Here is a 21,529-nt window from a genome sequence, read left to right on the forward strand (position 1 = left end):
GCTCAAAGGAACTTTTTCACTTTAGCACTCAGGATCAAGATCAGGAACTGCAGTTTGCTCACCTAAATTAGAAAACATATCAAGTTTGGTGTGAATAATAATGTGCAATCCTACTTCATTTCTGCATATCCTAAGCCTTGGTCCCAGTAATATCATACTACCTACAAAACATTTTGATAGAAAAGGAAGATTCCTTCCATAGAGTAGGTGTTGCCACAGCACACATGGAACAAAGCCAAGACAGAAGAGTTGAAGGAGGGTTTTGCAGCACTTTTTAGCGAGTTGATAAACATATACTCTGGGTTAAGATCAAGTTCTTGCCAGACACTGATATAAGAGAAAAAAGTTAGAGAAATTTCAGGCCTACGTCAAATTATTATGACTGAGAGCTGAAGTGGCTGCACTTTCCGTAAACACAATCAAGATTAATTCCTTTTTAGGAGCAAAAGACAGAGAAAATACATGTCAAAAAAAGATAAAATTGAAGAAAATGCACGTTAAAATTTTTTGACTGCACTTGTGTTGTTCCTTCATTGTCACCACACACACGTATAGAAAGTTGTTCTCTTAAGCTCAGTTAATCCAGGAAAAAGGGTTCAGGGCAGGATTCCTACTTTCACTTAGCCATTTTACATGATACCCAAAACATAAAGCACCAAGGGAATCTGTCCCTTACTCTTGCTGAAACAGAATGTTTTCCAGTGTAATAAGGCAAAATTCATACTGTGAAAGTACTGCAGAAAAAGGGATTAGATCAGCCACATGTTGGGTGGAATGTAGCAGCTATTTACCAAAACACAGCAACTCTCTACAACATGCTAGGAAAGGAAATTAAGAAAGCTGTCTCCATCTGAAGCTGCAGGGGAAATTTAGGGAAGCAGAATGTAATTAACCTAATTGAAATTTGTCAGAGTACAGGATTTTTCCAGAATGACTTTATCATGAAACAAATGAGCCACTGGCACAGGCATTCGCTTTTAGCAAAGCAGCAGCTTTGATCTCTGGGCATATCTATGCTAAACTCCAAAGACTGTTCATGCATCAAGCATTCAGGCCTCTGTACTGTTTGTTCTTGGCGAAAAAAACAATAAAATCCAGTTGGTGTAACAGGACATCTTGAACAAACAGTCTATAATTGTCAATATTGTCACTGGTGATATAAATGAGAGAAGCTGATAATTTTTTAGGGTCTTGTGAAAATTAAGGAAATCTTGATAGTGCTGCCATAAAGAATTAACACCCTGCAGAAAAAAAAAAAAAAAGAAATCAGCAATACATCACCTATACTTTTTTTCAGAGGTTCACCCAGCTACATTTTTGGAAGCTGCAATTCTTTTTCATGTGAACAGCTATTGGACAGGAAGTGCGTTGTACTCAAAAGCTGCATCACACTTCAGATGTGTGGTGTTTCTTCTTCACCTCATTCCTCTTCAGGAGGAAAAGAAAAGGTGAGAATATTTTAATACACTAACTATTAGATAGGTAAACTGAGATGGGTGATATATTTAGTGACTTCTAAATTTTACACAGCATTTCAGTAGCAGAGCTGAGAATGCTGAAGCCTGCTTTAAACATTTCTTTCACCAGTTCTCTATATGGTCTATCCTGAAATACGCAGTTTGTGTAAAAAAACACAAGGCAACTATTTTGTATTAATTACAGTCATGATTTCTCCAACCACACATGCAGCTCAAAGTTTAATCCACAAAAACTTCTGAGTCTGTCAATAGAGCAATATTGTGGTTCAATCTGACACATTCTCAGTTTCATTCCTTGCTCCCAGACTAATGGTTTTACCATTCCCTAACTCATACTGCATTTTCTGCCTTCTAGTCTAGCTACCTTACCAAAAATCTTACTGCCTCTAGTTGCATTGTTCCTTTTTTCTTAATACATGTCTGGTCTTGGTGCTACTGGAGAATATAATATTTTAGTGTTGGAGGAAAAAACCTCCACTGTTATTGTATACATATGTTCCCATGAGATACTCATCTGTTTTCTGTAGCTCTGCTGCCCAATAAAGTATGGTCTCTAAGGCATCCAATAGAATCCTTCATGTCACACAGTGAACAAGAACAGGTAGGAATTAGCAGTAAAATATTTTACAAAGGGTTTGGAAGAGAAATGCTTTTTTATGAGAAATTTTGCAATGGGAGGATTATCAGATTTTTAAAGAGCTCAATTAAACACGTTGTAAAGTGTGGATGTTAACATCATCTGTCTCTTTAAAATAAATGTGCTAATTCTTTCCAAGAAGGTAAGCTAAATGAGAATAGGGGAGAGGAGCATCTTGTATGGCTCTCTAGAAGGCAGCACAGAGGCAAAGGCTTTGTGCTGATCCCATGGTGACAAGGGTGACAAGAGTTTGTTACTGCATGCAGAACTTTAGAATAATTTCATTTCCAGAATAACCAATATAGTTTTTATCTAATGTCAAATACCATAATTACAGACTACATATTTTTTTCTAAAAATTCTGTTTTTCAATTTATCTCCTGAGCAGAGATTTTAAGCAATAAATTCTCAAACAACTAGAAGGTACTTAATATCTATTTTGCTTACATTAATGATAATCAGTTCTTTAAAATTTCTTCCCAGTTTTCATCTACACATCAGTTTGTCTCTTCCCCAAAATCTGCTTTTCATAATCTCATGAAAAAATTTTAAATTTCCTTGGTTTTCTGTGGAATGTGTTCAGTAAAACCTTCCAGGCATTTGTCACTCTCTTTATGTCTGAGAAGCCAAATTAAATGTCATTGGACTGACATTTTCTTTTTCTTAATTTCTAATTCAGGTTTCCCAACAAGTACTGATGACCCAATAGCTTTCTTCTTTTTTGTTTGCTATTGGGTTTTTTGGTCAAAGTTCAAGATTCTGTAAAAAGAGGAGAGAGAATATTCAGGAATATCTATTTTGCCTCTCAAGCTTTGACTGTTCTTTATTCCATTCTGTTTGTGACCTCACATGCTCAAGTAGGTTAATTCTTTCACAAATGATCTCTCAACCAGGATCAATTCATGGTCAAATCTGTGGAAGATTAAAAGTACTGAAAATGGACTGTCTGGTCTGTAAACACTAACACATTCTGTATGAGTGAACCAGAATGACAATAGAAATAGACCGCTCTATGCATTGTTAAGTGATTTTTTAAAATGTATTTCTCCTATAAAACATAAACTGATAAATATGAACCTTTAAATTCCCATTTCTTGAAAAGTGTCTATCAAAATCAATGATTTTAATGGCAACTACTTAACTTCAGAAACCATCTCCAAGTATTTATTAAAGCATTTTGTAAATACAGAACTATAAAATGCCTCTCATGTAATCTGCAAAACAAAAGTTGATTGTATCCTTTTACATGATCCACCATAAGACCTGAGTATGATTATATGCCTTGTCTTCTTAGTGGAAAGCTAGTTGCCAATATCACTTAGAAAAATGGTGGGGGAATTAATGCTTATGAATGTATTTGATGAATATATGAAAGGAATATGAATACATGTAGAAGAAATATGAAATATGTGTAAAAGTGTGATATCAAACCAAACTGGTAGTGTGGTTTATCAAACCAGTACAGTAGAGGTTACAGGTTGCAAAACTATTGAAATTAATGAAACAGCTGGCTAAAGATTGTTCCATCAACAACAATTTTGTTTTTATGACTTTTTTTGACAATCATTAATTCTTCAGATATACAAGCACCCATTCTTTTATATCCAGTATAATGCCCTTACCAATAAAGTATGAAACTTTGGACTGTTGATCTTCAGTGCACAAAATTTTCACAAATTTCTAGAATTTCCTTTAAGGAACTAATTATTAGGGTTTGCTATAAACTGTTACCCATGATATAGCAGCTGCTATTCATAATGCATAGAAATAGTGGATTATGTGTGCATACATAGCACAGGTCAGGTTACCAATTGCTTTAACTTCCAGAGACCCTGTCTCAAAGGCAGTGCAGTTAACAGAAGGCAATCTGTGCCCATCATGTCAGACATCTGGATTCTAATAATAAATTATACCGGGGTTTAAAGGTATAAATCTCTGATGTACAAAAATGTCACAAAAGACATTATTAGTATTAGGACAATATTGAATACATGGTCTTCCTGTGTACTTTATTTTCCTCAGTCCAAAATGAGTTAGGAAATAGATGACACATGCTAAATATGAAGTCTGGCTGTCTGTGTCTTTTCTAGAAACTCAGTTAAATGCCATACAGTAGTGAATTCTCAAAAGCATGCTCAGTTTTTATTGAGAAAGGAATGATTTTAGTAACATTTCTATTTAAACACTTGAAGTAAAGACTTTAAATGACAGCTTCAAATCCAGGAGGATTTTAATATAATAAAGAATACATAATTTTTTGTCTGACCTTCTTGACAAATCTGATATCTGAAGATATTTTGATATTTTGATCAAAATATCAGAAAGTTTGAAAACTGATCAGGCAGAATAACCAATCACAAAATAAAGAAGAAGAAAACAGGCTTGATTTCAAGTCCAATACCACGATTCCTGTACTGCTGCAAAGTTACAAGACAACTGTATCTATATCAGAGGTCTTCTTTGGGTTTGGAACTTTAAAAAATATTAGTCTTTTTACAGCACTTTAGTAATGCTAGTACCTTAATAAGTAGTAAATCTGAAAATAAAGAGATATAAACATTAAATTAATAAGATTTCTTTTTAAATCTTCTTATCACTTAAACTGTCTCTTGTGTATTCAGTGCATGGACGAGATCCACCTTACTGCTTGGAGACATTCTTCTGGTGGGTGATTAACATTAGGAATACAGTTCTTGCAGGACATCTTTACAGAAAGGAAAAGGAAAGACTACTGAAGTTTTATACAACAAAAAATTCTTTTGGAAGAATAGAAACAAGGAAGGGATGACTGAGCAGGCAGTTTTCCTTTTGTTCTGCTTTAAAGGACTAGGGAAAAGTAGAGTTTCATATGTTTTCACCGGTACATCCAAATGTACTAAGTCCCAATACTCGTGTGAGGTGCTTGGAATCTCCTCCTCTGTGAGGCGAAGAGTGTTAGCCTTTCATTTTTATTTTATTTTTAGATAGATGGCTGATGTTAAAGTAGTTTCTAAACTGAAAAAGCCTTGCTTTTGTGCATTACTTGCTTGATGAGCAGAACTGAATTGGATGGCGATGTATTGCCAGGGAGCAGAAGCACTAATTTATAAATGCAATGCTAAATCAGTGATGCTAAGGAAAGCTATCTACTCCTGCAGCTTTACAGATTATGAGATATCATCTGCTCTGTTGTTTCTTGTTGAGCCTCATAAAGAACAGAGAAACTGGGGAACAAAGAATTCAGCTTAATTTCAAATGCTTGTCTTAAAGTGGAACACAGCTAATTTGGTTTTTAGAGGTGGAAGAAAAGCTTGATCCATGTAGATTTTAGTTAAAGCTGTTCTAGTCTAAAATCCTGCATGGTTATTTTTAAAGATATAATTTCCATTGTAACTGGAACTTAGTTCTATTCAAATACAAGGAAACAATTTGGGGAATGGTTATTTAAATTCTAATTTTTGCTTTTAATTTTGCTTAACTTAAAATGTCCCTTTTTCTCACTTTTCCACCCTTTGAACAAAATTAGAAAAGCTACTGGAAGAGCAGAAAAAGGGAGCAAAGCTGGTGCTTTCTGCATGCATTTACAATGTTGATAAACAAAACAGAATAACAGACACCTCCTTTCCCCCCCTTAGGCAGAGTTTTTATAAACCAAGTTCAGTTCAGATGTCTAATCCCCTGGAATTTTTTTTCCAAATATACTTTTGATCACAGATAGCAACACTTGAATCAAGTGTGATTTTTTTTTTCTCAGTCTGAAGTTTTCTATTTCATTCTTGCTTAAATTTCAAAGCCAAAAAAGACTACTAAAAAGTCAGCTTTTTTTTTTTTTGTGGTGGTATTATCATTATTATTATTATTATTATTATTATTATTATTATTATTACAACAGCCATTATGCTTGAAGTTTCTAATTTAGCTTAATAGTTGGCATTGACAAAAAACACTCCCATTCTCAGCGCTTATTCTTTTCTGATGTATCTGGAGTCTGAGGTCCATCTGATGATACAAAGTGACTGATGCATGATAAATCCATTGACTGCATGGGGAGATATGTTTTGGGGAAGGACAGAAGATTTCTGTCTATCTCATGGCTTTTTTCATGTATTTCTGTAGTCTAAACTACCAAGGTTCATTGTTTTGATTCAGGCCAAGGCACTGGAGGAAGTTGAGTAGGATCATCCATTACTTTGACAGGCTCTTGTCAGAGTTAATTATCTGTTCAGAAAAAAAAAAAAAAGTGTAGAATATGTACCTGTTACTGGAATACACACACTCTGACGTTTGTCTTTACAAATGCAGTACAGACCAATAGCCCAATATGGTCACAAAAGAAAAAAAAATTTGAAAACTGGAGAAAAGAATGACACCGTAAATAAATGTTTGGAAGACCTGAGGTTTGTCTAGGACTGGGATGTGGGGTGGCTCTTCCCCTTTCCTGAAGAGCAATGTTAATCATCTGATAGATAAGAAGCTGCCTTCTGTCAGGGCAGCTGTGTCCAGCCTTGGCAAGGTTCAGATGAAGGGATATTTATCAATAGGTGAAACAAAACTGCTTTACACCATTTTTTGTGCCTGTACATTTTTTTCCCCTGGAGTTTAAAACTGATATGCCATCCTGAGAAATAACTACTCCTCTTTACCCCCACCATTGTGACTAAACCTGGGACAAAAGTCACCTACAACCACTGAATAAAACTTAGCTCCCTCATTTTATTGGTGCTAGATTTTCAACTCCCAAAGACATAACTTCATTTAGCTAAGGATTATGTAGTTTAAGACAAATGCCCAAAAGGAGAATTAACTCAAACTAATAAAGCAGGCAATAGAAATCAAATCAGTTTAAAGATCACAATTGCTTTGAAAACAATTAGCATTAACTCAGATCCCATTAAATATTATGTATTACTGGACTAGAGGGTCTAAATTAGGAAAGAGAAGGGGAACAAAGAAAACTCCAAAGAAAATTAAGTAAACTGATTAGTTTTGCAAAGAGTGGTGTATATTTTTCATTACTTTTATTTTCACATTTTTCCAGTTCACATAAACACTGTTATGATGTTCATACATCATAGGCTGATTCTCTTTCTCATGCACTATATGACTTTTGCTCCAGGCCAACACACTTAAGAGAGAGTATGATCCATTTGCTTGCTTTGCCTACTGGGCTTCTTCCTGTCCCTCACATAATTTTGTGTTACTTTCCATATTAAAAATAATTCTGAATAGTCTGATGTTTACACCTCTAAGCCAGACAGCTGTTTGAGAGTGGCCATGGCAAGTAATATTTTATACTGATTTGATTTGCTCTTCTTTGTTCATTGCTTATTAAATAAAGGATCTTCTTCATTGAAGATTTCCTTTAGACAGAGTATCATAATCTGCAATATTTTAAATTATAAAAATAATCATGTTAGATTTCTTCTACTCCATCCAGCCTCCAGACATAGCTAGGCTGACTAGCTCTTCAGTCTTTCTGTCACCTTCATACTTAGCTTCAAAAATTCACTTGACTGCATTTGCTGCCTTTTTGCCTCCCATTTGACAATGAAGGTTATCACACTCTCACTGGATTTATATTTTTAAAGTGTCATCTTGCAATGATCAGTATGACAGCGTGTTTCATACAGTGGTCCATAAAACCTTTGGAGAAAACCCAAGAGAGGATTAGTGCTTGTGAAAGACAAAGTTGGGGGAGGGAAGGAACCAAAAGATTCTTTTTTTATTTCATATTTCATACAGGGAGAAAAAGGACAAATCCTTCTCTTCCCCCTTGGAGTTTATTTGATGACTGGTGCCACTTGCAGTACTTCTATAATCCCCTAGATAGCACAACTTTTCAATCAGAATGAAACATAATACCATTTTATTGCACAGATGATTAAAACCTTTAGACAGGCAGACACTGCTTCTGTATACAGAGAAATCTGAAATGCATATGAATTGCTTGGATATATGAGACAGAAGACATTGGTAAATAATTGTGTTGGAGATTAAACAGTACCAAAACCCTTTAGCTAGTAATGCATGCTATATGAAGGTATGGCAAGTATCACACAGGCTATTTGACATGGAGATGTATCATACCATATTTGGTGCAGTGGGTTGACCTGGGTGCCAGGTGCTCACCAAAGCCTCTTTGTCACTCTCCTCCTCAGCTGCATATGGGAGAAAAAAGACAATGAAAGGCTCATAGGTTGAGATAAGGACAGGGAGAGATCACTCACAGATTACCATCATGGGCAAAACACACTTGGGTAAATTAACTGAATCTATTACTAATTAAATCAGAGTAGAGATAATGAGAAACAAAACCAAATCTTAAAACACCTTCCCCCCCCCCCCCCCCCCCCCTTCCCAAGCCTAATTTTATTCCCAATGCTCTACCTTCTACCTACAGCTGCTCAGTGAGATGGGGAGTGGAGGCTGTGATCACCTCATCACTCATTGTCTCTTCCACTCCTCACACTCTTCCCCCCACTCCAGCATGAGTCCTTCTCAAAGGCATTGGTTCTCCACAAACTGCTCCAGTGTGGGTCCCTTCCATGGGGTGCACCTCTTTGGAAGCAGGCTGCTCCAGTGTGGGTCCCCTGCAGGGTCACAATCCCAGCCAGCAATCCTCCTCCAGCACGGGATCCTCCCTCCTTGGGGCGACAGGGAGCAGCCTGTTTAGGAAGCAGCCAGGAGCTTCTCGAGTTTGGGTTTCTCATGGAATCACGGCCTCCTTTGGGCATCCCCATGCTCCAGTGTAGGGTCTGCAGTGTGGGCTGCAGGTGGATCTCTGCTCCTGCAGGGAACCCCATGGGCTGCAGGGGCACAGCTGCCTCACTGTGGTTTGCACCATGGGCTGCCGGAGAATCTTTGTTCTAGTGCTCGTCTGCTTCTTCACTGACCTTGGTGTCTGCAGAGGTATTTCTCTCAGATATTCTCCCCTCTTTGCCTACAGTTGCTCAGGGTTTTTTTTTCCCCTTCTGAAATGTGTTATCCCAGAAACACCACCATCATCACGGATGGGCATAGTCTTGGCCAGCCCATCTGGCATTGATTCTGTCAGTATCAGGGAAGCTTCTGATATCTTCTCACAGAATCCACCCCTGTAGCCCCTCTGCTACCAAAAAATCACCACACAAACCCAATTTGGTTTACATGGATGACTTCAAAATCAGTTGTGTACTATCTGTAGACAGAATATTCTATCTTAGAAGTATATATATATATAAAAATCAGTAATTCCTTTAATTATGGGGAACTGCAAAAAACATCTGGAGAAGAGTTACATCAGTCATTGTTTTCTGACACGTGGGCTTTATTGCATTTTAACTGTGGACGTTTTTCTGCAACAGAAAAAAAGGTGATTGCTGGGATTAAGTAGAAGGATCAGGCATTCAGAAATTCAATATGTATTTTCTAATACTTGAGTCTCAGTTGCAGATTTTCAGTAATTTCTGATGTCTGGCATGTCAATGCCTCCAGGTCAAATTCTATTCTCCATTACACCAAAGCCAATCCAGAGCTGACCAGTCACTGGGGGATGAGGCAGAGCAGGTCTGTGTAGCCTAAGAAAACAGAGAGAGAATCCTCCCTGCTGCCATTAGTGAAAAGGCTCATTTTACTCCCTTTTTGAGCTGGATGGAGAAGTTAATTGTTTTACATCTTTTTTTTCCTATCAGGAAGTTGTAGTCCTCTATGTTGGAATGATAGCTGAGTCAAAAGGGGAAAGGGAGTTTAAAAGGTGACAAATGATGCTATGAGGGACTGTTAGTCACTTTGTCAACCTGGCTGAGATATAACTGCTGTGGATGAGCTGGGTTGGAGGATACATTTTGCTGACAGAATTCCAATGCAAAGATACCAGAAAAAGGGAAAAAATGCTCCAGATCACTGGCAGTTTAACAAGTCTCCCAAGAATTTCTGTTAGAAACTGAAGCTGACTTCTAAATATCTCACATCCTTACTAACTCAAGAGTTAGATCTCAAATATAACAGAGCTCTTTTGGCTCTTCTGTATTCTCCAGTACTATAAACCCATCATTTTAAATCAATGGGCTTAGTGGTAGGATAAAGTCTGCTCACTCTAAATTTAAAGGGCAAGTTCTGAAGCAGTGGCTAATTTTCCAGCCATCTGAAGGAGGCAGCTTGCTGGGTCATCAGGTCTCACTGCTGAGAACAGCAACAGATGTGAAGAGAATAATGATCGATGCAGATCTTTTCCAGAAAAAGTACAGCTCAAGTAGCTCTACCATTAAACTGTCAGACTCATTCTGTTTTCTGGAGGTTACTCAGCAAACTGTTGCAAGTGTTGATATACCAGATATAGTCAGCGTTTCATAAGCAGGTTTTTATGTATTGTTTTTGTAACATAATTAATAAAACAAAGTTTTCTTCCTCTAAGTGTTACTGAACTGAGCCTGCTTGGGCTTTGTCCATCTAATGTCACAGTAGTTCACAAAGGAATTTTTCTTTATATGAGAGAAATAGTTGTGCTTTATTTTTAGTGGGGAAGAAATGATGGACAGAGTAATTACAGAAGAAAACATTAAATAAAATTCTGATAATTCAGGTTCCATACAAAGGTGCTCATATTGTACCTTGCTTTTTTGTTTAGTCTCTTATAAAGGTGACATGTCTTACTTATTTCTAGATCTGCATCAGCTAGTGAATCAGATAATAATTTATTCATTCTTATAGAATGATAATACAGTGGAAAATTCAGGATACGGAAGAAAGGCCTGGAGTGTGACCATCTGTCTTGTGGAAGATTCGTCTTCTAAACCTGTAAGTAATGCATTCCTTGGATGTCATCATAGATTTGTCTTCCAAAATTTAAAACTTCCAGGCATTTTGAGAAATGCTTAACACAAACTTTCTGAACCTAGAAGCATTGCTCTGTAAGACATTGAAACAGCAATATCTTCACAAAGCCTGAAGAGCTTTTTAATTTTGTATGTATTCTTCCAACTTTTTTGATAGAATTAAAATGTTACACAGGAATAGTGTGAAACAGAAATTGTGAAATAATGCATTACTTTTCAAAGACACTTCTTCTCCTATGGTATTTGAATAGTTGCAGGTCAGCTGGTGAGGACAATTTAATTGATCCATTCTTCTTGGAAATGATCAGCGCAGGAGCAATAAAGGAAATATTCTTGGAAATGCAGTTTGCATGGCATATTGTTTACTGTATATCTTTATGACTATTCCCTTTGTATGAAAAAGGACCATCTACTGGGCATAGTAGATGGCTTGTATTATCAGCTAAAAAGAAATTAATACAACAGTTCAAAATTCAAGTTTGAACCCATGAAGGGTGCATAAAACTGTCTGATACAATAACAAAATCTCCTAGATTCAAAGTTTAGGGTTTTTTCTTCCCAGCAAGTGGTTTAAGTATTATGTTATCACATCACAACACCTTCCTTTGGGATTCTAAAATGTACATTTTATATATTTCAGCCTTTTAAGAGGTCTTCCACCATTTACTCACAACACAAAATTTAACCATCTTCTATTGAAATGTTCATAAACATATTTCAGTTTTATGTAGTGTAATTTGAACTAGAAAGAACTGAGAAATGATCAATGAGCTCCAGTGGCTATTTGTGGCTGTAATAAAGCCAGTCTAATATTGCACCCTTGTACAATGCATCACATAACATAAATGTGATCACCTAACAATGAAAAAACACACCAGAAAGATTAACTCTTCAGGGAAGGGCAGGGAAAATTATTAGATTCAAGGGACATTATTCATGTGGGGAGTTTTCTTGTGGAAATAGATTAAAACCAAGGCATCCTCAAAGGGAAATAACTTTGCACATGAGGAAATATTGTGTAGTGCTTGAAATTAAAAGAGCTACTGCTGTAGAACAGAGTTCACAGCTCCTCTTCATTTGAAAGGACTGAAATGAGGAACTCTCGGGCTTCAAATGAAGGTACTTAGTTCCTTCACTGTTTTCTTTCACAGGAAATTGTGAGTGACATGAGTGTAAAGGATTTATCTTCTCTGGCTTCATTGAGGTGATGCAACAAAATTGTCTGGTTTTGTCCTTGATTAATGAAGTTGAAAGTGCTTTACTTTCTCTTTCACTGTGAGTGTTGTCCAGTCAATTTTCTCCAAGACTGTAGGGCTTCTAGTCGGTGGAAATGTTTCTTTCAAGAAAACACTGCTTTGACAGGGGATTTTTTTATGTCACTGTGTAATGTAAAAGCCTAGTTGGCACATTAAACAATAGCATTGGGAATTAGATTCTTCAGCAGGAAATCTGCCACCATCTTCCTCCTAAAAAGGCATTGTCTAAGTGAAAGATAGGTGATGGCCATGCAGAAGAAGAGACTATCTGAACACCAAGATAACACAAAAGAACTTTGTCCTCTTTTTGAATAAAGCTCATGTAAAGCCAACCTCTTTTTTAATCCATTCTTTTGCTGTATTTTAGTTGTGAAATTAACATTATTAGGATAAGTTCCTTGACTCTGATGTTATTTCCGTTTTGAGAAACTTGGTTTTTCTTAAAATTTTCCATGGAATTTCATTTCTTATAAAATCACCTTCCACAAAATTGCTTGGATCGTGGATTGGATTAATGTGAAGTTAAAAATTATTTCATAGGTTATGCACATCCTGAGATAGAATTTTGATAAAATCTTTCCTGTGAAGTTTCAATGATTGCTTGATGTGGAATGAAACACTGTTTATTTTCTGATACTATTTTCCTATATTATAAGCCTTAGACATGTAACTCCAGCTGTGATATAAAAACTAGATTTTATATTTGTGTATACAGAAATTTGCATTTAAAATTGAACTTTTGCATCACCTCTGCAGAGATTCTTGTCCCAGCATATGAACCCTATCATCTCAGCAGCCTTATAGTATCAAAACTTCTATGTACACAATACACTGTAATGCTTCTGTCAGATACTGTGCTAATGTAGTTCTATGAAAAGTTTGCTGTTGGATGTGTCCCTCCATTATAACTCAAGCTTTTCATGCAGATGTAACTATTTCCACAATATTTTTCTCAAAAGAAGACCGTTAAGTAAAAATTCTTGTCAAAGCAGAAACTATGCAGCTGTTTGTTTGTGCTCTCTTCTTCAAAGTACACAGAGGCCTTCACAAATGTGTGTGTAAAGGCACCTATGTCTCTCTCCTGTAAAATCCCATCTACTAGCTACATGAATTTCCTTACAAGCAATTATTTAAGTCCCAAATTCACCCTCTGGTAGAACATATGCTATGTGAATATTCTGAGGTGTCTCATATTTCACAAACCTTCCTTTATTTTTTCTTCCTCCTTTGTCTTCACCATCCTAAAAATCCCATATTAAGAAAAGAAACATTCACTGAAGACCTTTGAAAAATGTGCTTTATTTGGATGTATAGATGAGAAACAGTTGAGAAGCTATTATTATTGAAGAATAAAAGACTTTGTGGATTGCTCTGGTTGTTCTGCTTTCTCCTGAACATACAAGTCAGCTGAGGTCTGTGTGCATGTGTTTCTAGGGGTTATCAAGGAATAACAGAGCCCAGAGGCTGTTCAAACTATTTCAGTGGAAGGGTGTGCATCTCAAACAAGTTCAGTGGAGGAGTGTGCTTAAAACATGGCTAAGGAAAGGCGATCAAATTCATATGAAGTAAAAGTCTGCAGCCCCCATTCCACCTGATACATCATAATGAATGAAATAAATCAACTTTTAGAACTGAAGAACAAAAATAATTTCTGTGTTACAAAGCTGATACACATTTTGTGAAACTGGAATGAACTGGACATTCAGGATTAATTATTCTGACATAAATCACATTGCTCCTTACAATTGCTTCATTTTCTACATTTTCTGTAGACATTGTGAAGCTGCTTTGTTTGTTTTTTCTGTTGTGTTGCTGTAGGGGTGAAAAGTCTGTGTTTTATGCTGAAAAGTGAGATTATTTTTTCTCTCCTAAATAATCTCATTGCACAATCCTTCCAATAAGAGCATCAAATGCTTAAAAAAAAAATTAATAAAGACTGCAACAGTAAATCTCCTGATCCATGCTGCTGCTGCTGCTCTAGCTCCGCCTATTTGGCTCTTTTGAAGTTGCATTTGTATTCATGCATATGATCACATGAATGGGGCTTAGTAAATCTTAAATAACCATTTTTATTTCCTGTGGAGCAGTTATGAGTTCATACCTGCTAAATTGAGACTATTCTTAGATCCAATTCTGGGGAATTTCCCCTGCAGCCAGACAGTCCATCTGAAGAATAAGAGAAACCTAATTAATAAAATAAGATTAATAACTAGAAAATTATTTTGTAGCCCACTCTTCTTCCAAGTCCCACTGAAAATTAGAATATTCTGGCTATGTCTTTCATACATCATCATTTCTACTCAGCAGCACTGTGATCATTTCACTCAGTTCAATTTCATTCTCTTTAAGGTAAATTATCCATATTCCTTTGAAGTTTTCCCTGGGGGTGCTCAAAATTAGTGGTCCAACTGACAGCTGATGGAATATGTCTGTGCCACCAAGACATCAAGATTCAGTGGTGGTCACACTATGAAAGGAAAAGCAAGATTTCCTGGTATACAGGTATCTTATGTTGGAGGAGTTCACCTCATTTTTCTGCACACCCTGCTGTGTTGTTATTGCTTTAGTCGAAGTCAGCAAAGAAGTAGTGGTAGAAAATCAAACAGCCCCATCTGTACCTCCACACCCATCTGGTTTTGGTAGGCACCAGTATCAATTTAAAGCATAGTGGTGGTTAAAGTATGGTCCCAAGTTGTGGCAGCCCACAGTAAGCTGGTTAGCAAAAGGACTGCAGCTTCGCATCCCCACAGCCACGAGGAGTGCCTTGACTGCTGGGTGGCTTCATGTCAGCACCATCTAGTCAGAAAATGAGGCTGTTGTGAAATGAAATTTCTGGTTTCTGAGAAGTACTGTGCGTGCAATCCTCTTTCCCAGATTACAAAATTAAGGAGAGGTTTTAGTAGTTAAACAGAGGTTTCATTAGTCAATTCAAATATGCATTAGCTGGATGTTTTATGCTCTCCCTCACATCCTTGTTCTTGGAGGGGGAAAAAAAGTCATCTGCTTTGTGTGGATGGACTTCATAGAAACTGAGAAATAGAGTAAAGAGCTTCTGACAAATTTATAATGGAGATAATAATGTTTTATTAGTCTCTGAACCTAGGGAAATTAATGTAGTTTGGAAGGGCAGACAGCACTGGTTTCCAAATTATCTGTTTTTCCAAGTCTTATGCTCTATCCTTAGAAAAGGTATTGAGTGGTTTTTGGTATTTTATAAATTAAAGTTATTTTGCATTTAGTTCCTGACATTTCATTTTAACCCTCTTTATTGCAATAAAAAAAATGAAAGAGCTGTGCAGTTTTGCATCTTATATTAACCTTTTTTAACCTGGAAAAATATCTTCATTAAAATAAATCCTTCTCTTATTATTCATTCTCTGTCAGTAACTGACCCTCTTGGGTAGTGTCTAATGAAGTGAAGGTTGCTGTTTTATTCTTTTTTATAGAATTAATTGGTTTATCAAAGTTCCAAGAGATTTGACCTATTGTTTGCCCCCTTTCAAGTGAATTTAACACATTGCAGTCATTCCAACAATGGACAAATAAAGTTATTTTAGATTCTTTCAAATAGCTGATAAACTAACTAATTCATTCTCATATTTAAGAAGATACAAAAGAACATTTTACAGATTTTTATTATTATTTTATTCTACTTTTTGAATTTCTTTCAAGGATTGTAAGGAGCTCTTTTATCAAAATCTTGTAGGAGAGATTTTGATTGGTTGTTTGCAATGAAGAAAAGTAAGAATCTGAACAGGCAAATAAACGTAATCAAAATGAAAATTTGAAATAAAGTGACTGAGACTAAACTATATTTGTGGTAACATGATTAGTGCCATTGACATTTTTAGAGAAAAAAATAGTGAAATTATTCTCATGTTTTATGATATTTACTAGCATATGTATATAAATTATTTACCATATACATAAGTATTTTTTTATAATTTTTACTTTTTCAATGTTATTTTAAAAATGTCTTTTTTTTTCAACACTTTTTGGTTTAGCACATTTGATATCATCATACCGAAACAGATGTTTCTCTGATCTGCAGAGAAGTACTTTTCTTCCTGCTCTTTTACTGGAGAAGACAGTGGAATGATATGATAAGGACAGGAAAGCCATGATCCTGCTGAAAGACTCCCTCCACTATATATTAGAACTTGTTTCATCTACAGGCCTTTCAAAAGCTATATTAGGTGTCACAAGGGAAAAATGGCATTTTATGCATCCTGTTTTACCTATTTCTCTTTAGCTCTGTCAGCTGAATAAACTAAAGCTAGTGCAACACTTTAATCTCAATCAGATTGTGAATGTCAAATGATCTGCTTAAAAAAATTAAAAGCAATTATTATTGAAAAATATACTGATATTAAGAATAGGGTGAGAGTTTACTAACATATTGTCAACTGTATCTGACCCTTTTCATTATTTTAGATTTTTCTTCTAAAACAAACAAGGCACATATAGCAGTATTTTTAAATTAATGTTTTTTTGTTTTAGGACTGCCATATAAAAGTTAGTGTCAATTTATACTTTTTATTTTATAGCTAATCAAGAGAGCTTTAACAATCTCCCACTACATCTCTTACTTCAGTCTTTTATAGAGAGTAAATTTAATCCTGATTTCTCAGACTTTTCTTTATTTGCACACTCCACTCCTGATTATTTAATGCCACTGTGTTGTTTATTCTTTAAAAGTGCTCTTTAGCTTCTTAGGCTTGTTTAAACTAAAGTCTGATCTAGAGACTGCAACTAAGAACAGATATCAGCTTGCAGAAACATAGTGGCCCATGTTGTATATTACCCTTTCTATAAAATTTTACTCTTGAGGACTAGTGCTAGGAATTCTGCAGTGTGAAAAATTTAATGAAACTTAGAAAATATTTATAGCATATAAAACAAGAATTGAGAAAGAAATTGCCTTTTTTAAAAGCATAATCTGTTATATTAAAAACATATTGTGTTTAGAGGATAAAAGAAGGAAGATTACTGTTGCAATTGGTAACATATTATAGCATTTTTAATCCTTATTGTGCAATGTAAATTTTTTTGCATGTGTGCGAATTTGGTGAGGTTATTTTCCAGCTACAGGGTTTAACACATTTTTCCCAGTTATGTAAATTTACTGTCTAATCAAATAACATCTTTGTTAGTTGATCAGACCATTCCTTCGCAGTACTTAATTGCAAGCAATTTTCCCTAGGATTTGATTAATTTTTTAGTTTCTTCCTGTTCCATCTGAAAGTTTTCATCATCCTTTAAAAAACCTGAGAGTCAGAATAAGATTTTACAATTAGACATTTCTATCTGTCACAAAATTCTATATACAGAATTACATCAATCTCACTCAGAACCTCCTTGATTTACACAAGGTTTGTATTAGCACATTTTAGTTACTGTATTGTCTGGGATTCACAGCTTTCTTGCCAAACAGAGCACAAAATCTATTCAAGGTGACTTCTTCCTAGGATACAGATGGCCATCAGAAATGGATTAACTGGATTTTACCTTTTAGTTACGTGATCATGCTTCAGTTATGTAATACAGTTTGTCTGACTTGGATGACTGTATCATATTGACTGTGTAGTAGGACTTTGTGTCATTTTTCACCTCAGGGAGCCTGTATTTTTTCAGTTGAATACATGTTCTAGTCCTAGAGTAGCATAAGTTTAGAAAAAAAACTCTGTACTAAATTGAGTTCCAAAATTATAGTACAACTAACTATTTCCATAATTTAAACTTGCAACCCAGCATAGCATGAAATCAGAACTGTAAAATACATTAATTACTTAGAAAGCACATGTTGATTGTCATTAACTATGTTACTATGCTTTATTATATTGCATTTTTAAATTTTTGTATCTTCAATTCTATTTCTGGCCAGCCCCGTGAGCGCTCAGATAGCTCAGATTCTGTAAACAGGAAGATACATTCATTCTCAGGGTTTGAGTATGATAGGTTGTCTTCTTCAGGGTGCTCCCAAGATCAGATTGAGGAAATCACTTTGCATGGTCTGGAAGGATTGCATAAAACAAACAGTAAATACAGCTGGTTTGGAGGGGTTCTGCTGTGTGTCAATAACCAGTACAAGTTGCACAGGCTTGATGAGTTGAACCTGTACCACTGGTAGGTATTTGAACTTGCCTCAGTTAATTGGAACAGTCAGACTGTTAATCATCTCCATATGACTGAATGTGAAGAAAAAAAATCTGCGGCATGTTATTTCTGTCCTGAATATTACTATTTTTAGAGTCTTTGCCAGGAGTCCGAGAGACAAACGGGACCTTCAGCCTTCTCTGCTTTCAGATAGTTGTTTACTAAGTCTTATCAGAGAAATAGAGCTACCAACATGATCCAGACATAGCACAGAGCAGAGAATGCAGGAGAATGCCAAATTATCAAGATTACACAGCCTTTTTAAAGGTAAATTAATCGATGGTCACTAAAAGCATACATTATTCTTATTTTTCCAGCAATGTATAATAAATCATCTTGTCACGTAGACAGGAACTGCAGAATTCTTTATCCAATCATCCCAAACTACTTTTACTGCAGAATATGGAGTAGTAGAAGAAGAAGAAGGTCTGAAGAACAACAACAATTCTACATTTTGAAATTTTTTGCTTTTATCTATTTACTATATTAATAAACCCAAAACCTCTAAATTTTTCACCCTGTGACAATCTTACATAATATTCTATCACTTAGTTCACACCAGTGTAGATTCTAATTCTTCCCAGAGGGTAGGCAATTTTCTCCATGGATGAAGGTCAAAACCAGTGTTGTCCAGTGCAGTAGAACCCTTCAAAATAGGCAGAGAAATATTCTCTGCATTCTGGGTTCCCCCATGTAGCAATATCAGCATTTCAGCTTCTGTCTGTAATAAAGGTCTGCTCTATTTCTAAGTGTCCTCTTGTTCTTTATTTCTTTGCTGTCCTCTGAATGGCCATGCAGAGGGGATTTTTCCATTGGATACTAGTACCTTCACTTATTTTTTCTTTCTGTATAAGCTTGATTGACCTTTTTCATTATCCCATCTAACTGATATTTTTCACCCTGAAGTAAAATATTTTTAATAACAGTATAAAAACATTAAAACATTTGCAGATATCTCTGGGATTTTTATTTTTAATATAAAATTGGTTCCTTATTTATCATAAGGAATCACTGATTCCTGCTCCTAGCACACAGATTGATTTTTATTAAGATCCATGATAAAATATATGTAGTTAGTCAAAAAATGTAGAAGATCAAATAGTACTTAATTACTAGTTACATAGGCTTTTTTCAAACTTCAAATAGCATCTTCCATTTATTTTCTCTCCTGCTTCTTAATGACCAAAATTCAATTGTTAAAATTCATATGACTGATCATGTTTTCACATGTATCAGTACAAAGGAGGGGTATCTCAACTACAGTAGTAAAATTAGCACAATAAAAAGTTAATGAATTTGAATGAAGTTTTTTGCAATAACTAGGAAATAAAGGCACTAAGATCTATGCATAAATATGAATATTCTGTACTGCATATCTGTTGTTTCATATAACTTAGGCTTTAACCTCTTCTAGGCAAAGACTTTGTTCATTCTTTAATTATTATGCATATCTACTCCTTTTAGATTTCTACCCTAACAGATTTACAGAATTTCCTGTAGGCAGTTGCAGGTGCCATATAATAAACAAGAAAAGGAAATATTTTTGTGAAAGATCAGTGACTTAATAATTTAAAGCACCTTAAACTATATGCACTTAAAACCACTGCAAGTGGTGAGTGAACTTTGCTACTCAAGAAAATAATTAAAGATTGGAGTAACGGTTCCTATTAAGAGAAATGTAAATGTATTTTTGTATTAAAATACTGTGAAACCAGTAAATAGAAAGATAAGCAGGTCACTTATGGTCATAAATTTTAAATATTTGAAAGAAAAGAAAAGTTAGATTCAGAAACAGACTACCCACTAAAGAAGGGACTTTATCCAAGTAAGGTCATTTATTTGTTTATTATATAGATCCAGGAGAATGGGATCCTCCTGGCTCTGCAGTCAGATAAAGGCCGGAGCACAGCTGAAGCACATGTATACATTATTAAAAAGTAAAGGACTGCTGAAGAGATGATGTGCTTGTTATCTTTATCTCAGAGCAACTGTGTTTAAATGGTCTATTTCGGTCTACAGCAGTTTGCCATGAGGGCCTGTGCTGGACCACCATCACAGAACTGCTGCTCATGCTTAGTTGAAGCAGCCAGTGTAATAGATGCTGAATGCAGCTCACTAAAGATTGAAGGAAAAGAAATTGTCTGGATCAACTAATAACACAGGTTGCTGCTAAATAGAGAAGTGCTGGAGCAAAATGACCCCAAAACAGATTTAAAAAATATTGCCCTCAAAATGTCTCTGAAGAATTCAGTCATAATTGAAGTTACTTTGAAGAAAGCAAATAAGATAGAAGAAGGACATGTTTCTGGAGCAGTGATCAACAATATAGATGAAAGCTAATGTTTTAAAATACACAGGATGATTTGTTTTCAATCTAAAATAAACAGTATTGCAAAACAGAAGATGACATGTCACGCACCATGCAGTTAGTACCAATGGCTAAGAAAATACATCACCATCTTCAAAGACAATGGTCTCACGTGGGAAAGAAAAAGCTCTTTACATTTGTTTTTTTAATTGCATTTGATGATTCAGCAGCTGACAGCAAGGACACAGATGGAGAAAAATATATGCCTATATTCAGCAGTGGCTAAGATTATCTGTAAAGACAAGTGCCAAGAGCAGGGACTAGAGTTTGTCATCAAGGGGAAGGAACACCAAATAGCACTCTGGCAGATATGGGACAGTCAGACCAGGTCTGTGTAGCAGCTTGACATGGACCTGTCGTCTTCTTTGGCATCCTGGAGGATATCTTCCTAACAGTGTTCCCTCCAGCTCCTGGGGAATTTATAGCCACTATCTACAGAGGCTGCCAATAACCCCATTTGCACCACCACGACTCATTGTGTGCAGTTACTCAGCTTTTGATCAAGGCAAAGGTGTCGTGTTACCACAGCGCAACCCAAACTCACTTTCTTCCAAAGTGGTAAACTTCAGTGACATCCCCATTTTTCCATTTTGGGTTTCCTTCCCTCTCTGAACCCCCCATATGCAGACACATAGACATAGACTGTGGCTGCAACAGTATTTTGTGAGGTACATGATCTAGCAATGAAGCATAGGCATGTGTGAGTGCTACATAATGCATCCTGACTGGTTTATTCCACAATTCTGGTAAGGCTTTGGTAGGACATGTATTTCACGCTTAGGAATGTTGTTCAGTGAAGATATTCTCTGCTGCAGGGGGTTCATTGGAGCCTGCAGTGTCCA

Source organism: Aphelocoma coerulescens, chromosome 5 (genome assembly GCF_041296385.1).
Source record: "Aphelocoma coerulescens isolate FSJ_1873_10779 chromosome 5, UR_Acoe_1.0, whole genome shotgun sequence".
NCBI classification, from domain to species: Eukaryota; Metazoa; Chordata; class Aves; order Passeriformes; family Corvidae; genus Aphelocoma; species Aphelocoma coerulescens.